The sequence below is a fragment of the Orcinus orca genome, chromosome 9 (genome assembly GCF_937001465.1).
Source record: "Orcinus orca chromosome 9, mOrcOrc1.1, whole genome shotgun sequence".
Lineage (NCBI taxonomy): Eukaryota > Metazoa > Chordata > Mammalia > Artiodactyla > Delphinidae > Orcinus > Orcinus orca.
In genome coordinates this window covers 26,867,259-26,875,318 of record NC_064567.1, presented here as the reverse complement: position 1 = coordinate 26,875,318, position 8,060 = coordinate 26,867,259, and positions in this window count along the sequence as shown.

Genomic DNA, 8,060 nt, shown 5'->3' with positions numbered 1-8,060 from the left:
CTTAGAACTCATATTCTTGCTGGGGGAGACAGACATTCAACATACAAATAAACAATTTATATCAGATGTTAGATGTATACGAAAAAATTAAGAGAGCAGAGTGGGGGAGGGTGGGATTTTCCATGTGTTGGGTCACTTTGAGAAGATGCTGTTTGAATGATAGAGAGTTAGCTATGGGGATATTTGGGGGAAGGGTATTTCAGGCAAATGACTCAGCAAGTGCACATTTGGTAGTGGGCCTGTTGTATTCAAGGAAGAGCATAGAGGGCACAAGGGCTGGACACGTCCCTTCACCATCAACTTCCTTGTTTATTCTCCGGTCTGTAGCATTTATCACCAACTGACATAGTATAGGTTAAATATTTGCTTATTTTCTGTCTTCTCTTACTAGAATGTAAACTAGGAAAATGAGGACTTCATTTTGTTCACTGCCAGAACACTACTTGGTACAGTGCCTGGCACATAGTAGGTCCCAACAAATATTTTGAATGAATGAATGAGTGATTCAGAAACCTGAATCAATAGAAACTATAAGTTTGTTACAGGTTTTTTTTTTTTTTAACTTTGCACATTAATGAGAGAGTGATTGCAAAGTCATTGGCCAGTGTTATTATTTTATTCTTATCCTAGTTCATTAGCCTCTGAAATCACATAGTTTAACTCCTCTGTGAAGAGCTGAGGCCTGAGGAGAATAAATCACTTGGCAAAGTCAAAGAGCCAGTTTGTAAAAGACGCCAGTCTGGAATCTGAGTTGCCGAGTTTTCTCTTCACCATAACTCTTGTCGCAATAGAATCCAAATATATTCATTCAGCTTTTGACCATGAATTTAATGCATTTTTTATTAATTTGGGCTATGACTACTGATTACGTTCAACCAGTCCCCAGATCTTCCAGATACAGATTCTCTGTTTCACTTGGCTCACTGCTCCAAGGTGGATGGGAAATTCACCTCTAAAGCTGCTTAATGACTGCAGCTTCTTGGGATTGTCCTAACTTCCCTTTATGGAAATAGCAGGGTATTCAGGGTCTCTAATCTTCTGTGTTCTCTTTTTCAAAAGGGAGATCCTAATGGTATTTTTTTCCTTTTATACAGATTTAATAATACCAAGTCGATAAAATACTTAGCACAAAACCTGGCACATAAAAGTCCCCAACCAAATGTTAGCGATTATCATCAAGCACTTTCAATCGTACAATGGGATAGCATTCAGCTTAAAAAGGAATGAGGATGTTCTCTATATGCTGATGTCAAAAGAAGTTTAAAATACAAGTGTCTTGTTTAGGCTTTATTTTGACTTCTCTCTAATCATATTGAGGGAGACCCATAATCTTATACATTAGAAATGTATTTCCAATTACATTTTAGAAAGACTTCCTGGAGATAGCTAAACTAATCTAAAATTTATTAAGCATCTACTGGTATGGAACTCTAAAGTATACAAATGTAAAAGCCATATGTGACTAGCCAGCTAAGTTCAAGGAAATGATAATCTCATCAAAGAAAGGAGACCTGAAGAAACCATTACTAAGCCATGTACATCAAGTATAAAGTGATATATAGTGCTATCAAATTTTAAGTTATTTGCTTATTCTAAACCTTGAGCAGCAGCTCTGTTATAATTTAAAATTATAGAATAAAATTTAATAATGGAAAAATATTGTGTCAAAGTGAATGTTAGTATTATGATTTTTGTTTCTATCGAAGGACTAAATATATAAACTTACTGTTTCCTTTGTCTTTATTACTAATCTTAAGAACTTGGAAAATGTTTAATGTTACTGAACATTCATTTATGAGCTCGACATTTTGTTCCTCTCTGCGAGCCCAGGAACCATCAATTTTTCACTTCAGGTACCACTTTTATTGTGCAAACTTAGAACAGGGTACTCTATTCTCTGTGTCTGGAAAGTAGAAGTCTTAGGTCATTATTTAGGCCACTTACTGCATTTTGTTCTATTCAGTTACTGAAAGAAGTAATTTTCTGCAATCAAATTTATTGCTACCCCCAAATTACTTACAATTCTTTTGTCAAGGCAAAATATATAGTAAATGTTGTACTTCTAATCTACTAAAGATTGTACTGTGTTGGTAAACCTAAGTGTAATGAGGTGCTACAGTTTTCCACCTAGGAGCATTTACTGATTTTAATTTGTGTGTATTCTAGCAATCCATATTTCCCTCTGGATTTAAGAAATCTGCCCTTATTCTCTTTTTTAAAAATATTAGTTTATTTTTCCCTCTGGAGGCAGATAGTTCAAGACTCTGCTCTACAGAAAGACAGGGGAAAGAATTGTCAGACCCACTACTTGATCGTCTCAAGATGGTGAATGACTTTGTAGCTATCACATCTAAATTCCACGCAGTAAAATGGAGAATAGTACAAAGAGGAAATAAAACAAATGAATAAAATAAATCTCTTTTTAGAAAATTTCCTGGAATCTATCACATGATGCATCAGCTTACATCTTTTGGCAGAATTTGGTCACGTGACCCAGCTGGCTGCAAGGAGGATGGTAAATGTGTTCTTTTTCTGGCAGCCATTTGGCTAGATTAAAATCTATTACTACTAAAAAAGGGAACAGGAGAGTGGGGAATAATAAGCAGTCTCTGCCATTACTATGTCCTGCACAATGGACACTTTTTTCATTTCATTTTTTTCTCCCTCTACTCACTACTCACTACAACTTCCTAAACAGTAGGGACTATCTTGTTCACCATTGTATTCCTAGGTCAAGCTCAGACCAGGCACACAGGAGGCACTTGAAAAATGTTTCTTAAACAAAGAATAGTTAAAACAAAGAATAGTAACTCAGTTATTCCTAGCCAGAGATGCATATTAAAATCATTTGGGGAGTCATCCCCAAACAAATACTCCTGGGCGCACCACCTACTGTGGAGTCAGAAGTCTTAACTAACTTGTATATTTTGAAAAAGCTCCCTAATCAGCTATGATGGGTATTCCTAGTGAAAAAAGTTAAAATATATATATAACAAGAAAAGAAAAATTTATGTGATCTTTTAAAGAACATTAATTGGAGTTTTCTGCTTCATATCCTAAGCAGGAGCAACAGAAACAACTAGATTGTTCTTAGGAGTTGTGAGAACCATAACATGGGGATGGTTGTCTCTCCTTCCTTCCTCCCTCCATCCTTCTCCCTTCAAAATAGGTTTCCCTTGGGACTCCCCTGGCAGTCCAGTGGTTAGGACTCAGTGCTTTCACTGCCATGGGCCCAGGTCCAATTCCCAGTTGGCAAACTTACATCCTGCAAGCTGTGCAGCATGGCCAAAACAAAGTTTCCCTTAGTGAAAGTCTGCTGGGGGACAACTCTCTATTTTTTAGTCTGATAATGTCTTAATTTTACTCAATATAAAAAGTTTTGATGGTTATAAAAGTTGACAGTTATTTTTCCTTAGCATTTTGTAGATCCTTTTTCATAGTTTTATGTTATTTTTTGTGATAATACTACTTTTTATCTGAATGCCTTTCTTTGTAAGTAAACTGTCTTTTCTCTCTGGGCCCACTTTATGTTTTGGGTTTTTGTTTGTTTGTTTTTGCGGTACGCGGGCCTCTCACTGCTGTGGCCTCTCCCCTTGCGGAGCACAGGCTCCAGACGCGCAGGCTCAGCGGCCATGGCTCACGGGTCCAGCCGCTCCACGGCATATGGGATCTTCCCAGACTGAGGCACGAACCCGTGTCCCCTGCATTGGCAGGCGAACTCTCAACCACTGCGCCACCAGGGAAGCCCTCTGGGCCCACTTTAAAATGTTAGACCTGGTTTTGAAGTTCTATACTTTTGCTCTAGTGTCTAAACAGGCAATTTTTTCTGCTTATCCTGCTTATCATATAAGAGTCTTTTGCTTAATCATTATTATAATTTCATCTTTTAAAATTTTAAGATTTATACAGAGATATTTATTATTTTCTATTTGATATTTATAATTACTTAAACATTAGGAGATCCTATACCTGTTTTCCTGTTGTTTGGGGCTTTTTTTATTCTTGCTGACCTCAGTCATGGTAGTTTATTTATTTGTGTGTTTGGCAACCTTTGATTATAAGTGTGTATTTTGTTGATCTTAGTCTGTGGGAATTCTAAGTGTCAAAATTTGAGTTGTTTTCCTCCAGAAAGAATTTAATTATAACATCTTAATGGAGATATAATTAACATATTATATAATTTATCAATTTAAAGTCTACAATTTAATGGTTTTTAGTACATTCACAGAGTTATGCCTCCATCACCCCATCACATTTTAGAACATTTTCATCACCCCATCAAAAAACTCCTAATCCATTAGCAGTCACTATCTATTTTTCCCCAATCCCCAGCCTCCCTAGGGAACCACTAATCTACATAACACACAGGGGCATACCTGGGAGTGATATTTGGGAGAGGACAGCCCTAAATTGGGTAATGCTTTGTGCTATACGTTTGTCATTAAAAGAGTTGTAAGTCTTTCAAATGCTCTCTACTTAATACCTACCTTACAAGATCAAATTTTTCTCCACTGGAGGATTAAGACATTTCTTTAGTGGAGCCTGCATGTCCTCCAAAAAGAAAATAATTTGTGATATTAATGAAAGTCAATATCAGGGGCTATTTTCAAGTTACTCCAGAAATATAGCAAGGACATCCTTTATGAGTTATGGTGCAAGACTAAATTCTGTGCTCCTTAACCAAAACCAAGCATCCCCTTTTCAGTCCATTACCTCTTTTCATAAACTCCCAAGATCTACATCTAAAGTTACCTACTTTGCCTTCAGCTTAATGAAAAGTGCCTTTCCCAATATCTTTGGCACCATCAGGCCTGACTGTGGAAATCCGGGAAGAGGTGAAGGAGAGGAGACTAAACTGTCCTGGCTGGGTGGATTCCTTCTGTTACCTCATTTAATAATTAATCACAAGGAAATAATAAGAAATTTCCACATTGAAATCAAATGCTGGGCTTGAACTTCTCTAATTCTTTCCTTTCATTGACTCTTGCCCCACACAATGTTAACAGACACTGACAGCGTCCATACAGATCCCCCAAGGTCCCTTTTATTGTCTGTTGTGTATCCCCTCCCCGAGATTCAGTGGCTTCCCCTCCTCCCTCCCTCCCATTCAGTGTGGTTTTGCCTCCTGCAGCACTTAATTGGATCCTTTGTGTGATCAGGCTAATGCTGCCTTCCACAGGACTTTACTTGAAACTGCACCCTTTCTTGGCTTCATCCCCTTTTTTCCTTCTGCTGCTTTCATCCTCTAAGAATTTTTTCCTGAAAAAACTTCCTTAATAAATCACTTGCACATTAAACCTCATCTTAGAGTCTGCTAGTGGGGAACTCAAACTAAGTCTCATTTATTCTCCAAATATTTAGAAACAAACATGAAAAAAGGAGCTTGCTTTTGCATGGAAACCATACCATGGGCAAGTCAAAACACAAACTGGAAAAACACATTTGGGACACATGACAAGACACTAATTCCCCTGATATATAAAGAGCTCTTAAGCAAACCAATTCAAAACCACCCAAACCTAACATGGGAAAAGGACATGGACCAAGAATTACAGCAAAGAAAAGATGCATGGCCTAACTTCTCAAAATAAAACAAATTATTATTAAAATGGCAATGAGATATCATATTTATATTACTCAGATTGGCAAAGGCTCTACAAAGTATAATAATATAATGTGAGTTTGGGTATGGGGAAATAAGCACTAATTTTTGGAGGACGTGTTAACTGGTACAATCTCTTTAGGAGTCAGCATTATATATTTTACCTTTAAAATGGACAAGAATTGCCTTTTCAACCCTGACTACTCTTTCCCATTCTTCTCTTTAAATTCTGTAATAGCATTTGCTGAAGTCTGAATGTTTGTGCCCCTCAAAATTCATATGTTGAAATTTTAATGCCTGTTGTGATGATATTAGGATGTGGAGCCTCTGGGAGGTGTTTAGATCATGAGGGATGGGTGCTTTTATAAAAGAGGCCCAGAGAGCTTGCAAGCCCCCTTCCACCATGTGAAGACACAGTGAGAAGTCTGCGACCCGGAAAAGGGCCCTCACCGGACCATGCTGGCAACTTGATCTTAGGCTTCCCAGCCTGCAGAACTGTGAGAAATAAATTTCTGTTGTATATAAGCTACCCAGCCTGTGGTATTCTGTTAGCAACCTAAATGTACTAAGTCAGCATTTATCAACTGGAAGTTACTTGTTCATTGATTTTCTTATTGTCTGTTTTCTCCTACTAGAATACAGTCTCCATAAGAACACAGCCTGGTGCATGTAGTATCCTCCATGCCTGCGCTTGGCATGTAATAAATGCTACATATAGTTGAATCAATAAATCAAGTAGTCGGTACTTACGGTGTGGTTTGAGGTGCCCCAGTGACTCCAGAACATCTCCTTGATAGCCCTCTGCAATGTCTGAAATTCTTACTTAGGCAATCAATGAAGACCGTGAGGGAGCCTATGAAACTATTATTTCATGATAATCAAAATAGAAGGAAATTAGCTAAGGAACCAGAGCAAGAAAGAAGTAAATTTTCACTGAGGTTGTGGACCAGGTAAGATCAGAATCATGAAGTAGACTTTAATTAATTGCAAACAAGTAGGTGACAGACTTTGCAGGTAGTGTGGGGAGCCTCACTTGGGATGTAGAGATTATCCAACCCAAGAAAGACAAGAGACGTCTTAAGATAGTACAGAGGAGAAACCAGAATCCAAACCAAAGCAGGCAGAGTACTACGGTGTCCGTCACAAAGTTCCAAGTGGGGAAGTGAAAGCAAGGGCACAGAGGAAAACTGAAAGCATCAGAACAGTTCAAGCAGCGAGAAACAGTGGGTCATAGCAAGAGTCTAGAGAGACCAGCAAGCCCTAGAGTAGAATCCACAGCATTATTTCCGGATGTAAAGGGAGGCATTTGAGGTGCCAGTGAGTTTAGGCTGAAATATGACAAAAATGGAGACTCCTCAATTTTTCCACTTGTAGGAATATGGAAGGGGCCGGGTTGAGGTGTGGAGTAGTCTCTGGCCCTTCTTGTACGACCCTGTGTCATGGTCCAGCTGCTGCCAGGGCTACACTTGACTGCAGATACCCCCGCTACAGGAGACAGAGGGCTCCCAGACACAGTCTAGTTTCATCCAAACCTTCGATTTGGGACTTTGGTTCCAGCCACACCTCTTTGGACTGGAGACAACTTTCTAGAGTTGTTTTCCTTAGATTTAAACATTTTATTCTAGGGGAGTTCCCTGGTGGTCTAGTGGTTAGGATTCACTGCTTTCACTGCCATGGCCCAGGTTCAGTCCCTGGTCAGGGAACTGAGGTCCTGCAAGCCGTGTGGTGCTGCCAAAATAAAATAATAATAATTTTATTCTACGTCTTTGAAGATAGCCAGAAACATCTCAGACATCACCCAAGCCAGTCTTCTGATGAAACGGATCTCTTGAGCTGAAGTACTCAACAGGTCTCAGTGCAACTGGTTTATTTTCTTCTTCTGACCTGCTGCACTAAGGCACTCCAGGATTTGCCAATGGACTAGAAATGGTTCTGAAATCTGAATCCAAGGGATTCAACTGAAATTTGCTTGGCCTGAGCTAAAAAGAAGTTGAGTGATATCTGTAAAATAGGGACAATACTTGTACCAACTTCATAGGGTTGTTATTAGTATTAAATGTGTTAATATGTGTAGAGTGTCTGAGAGAGAAGGAAGGAAGGGAAAGGGAGGGAAGAAAAAGAAGAAAAATGAAAATATTAGTGACTATTCAACTTGTCTCAGATTTGGGGCTGAGGCTAGACTCAAGCTAGTGCCCTTTGTCCGGTTTCTTCATTGTGCTTTATACCACAAAGATGTGTAGGCTCAGTACTGATGAGTACTGATGATAAGGGCTTTAATTAATCACTGTTGGCAAAGTTACAAGGTCACAAACATTAACCAGGAGATGAGACCTCCACAAATTATTCAAATATAACTCTAGGTTAAGTGTTAGTCTCTTAGTTTAAAGGACTTCTCATTCCAACTTCTTAGGTGCCACGATGTGGAAAGTTAGTAAATTTGAATACAGCATTTCCATTT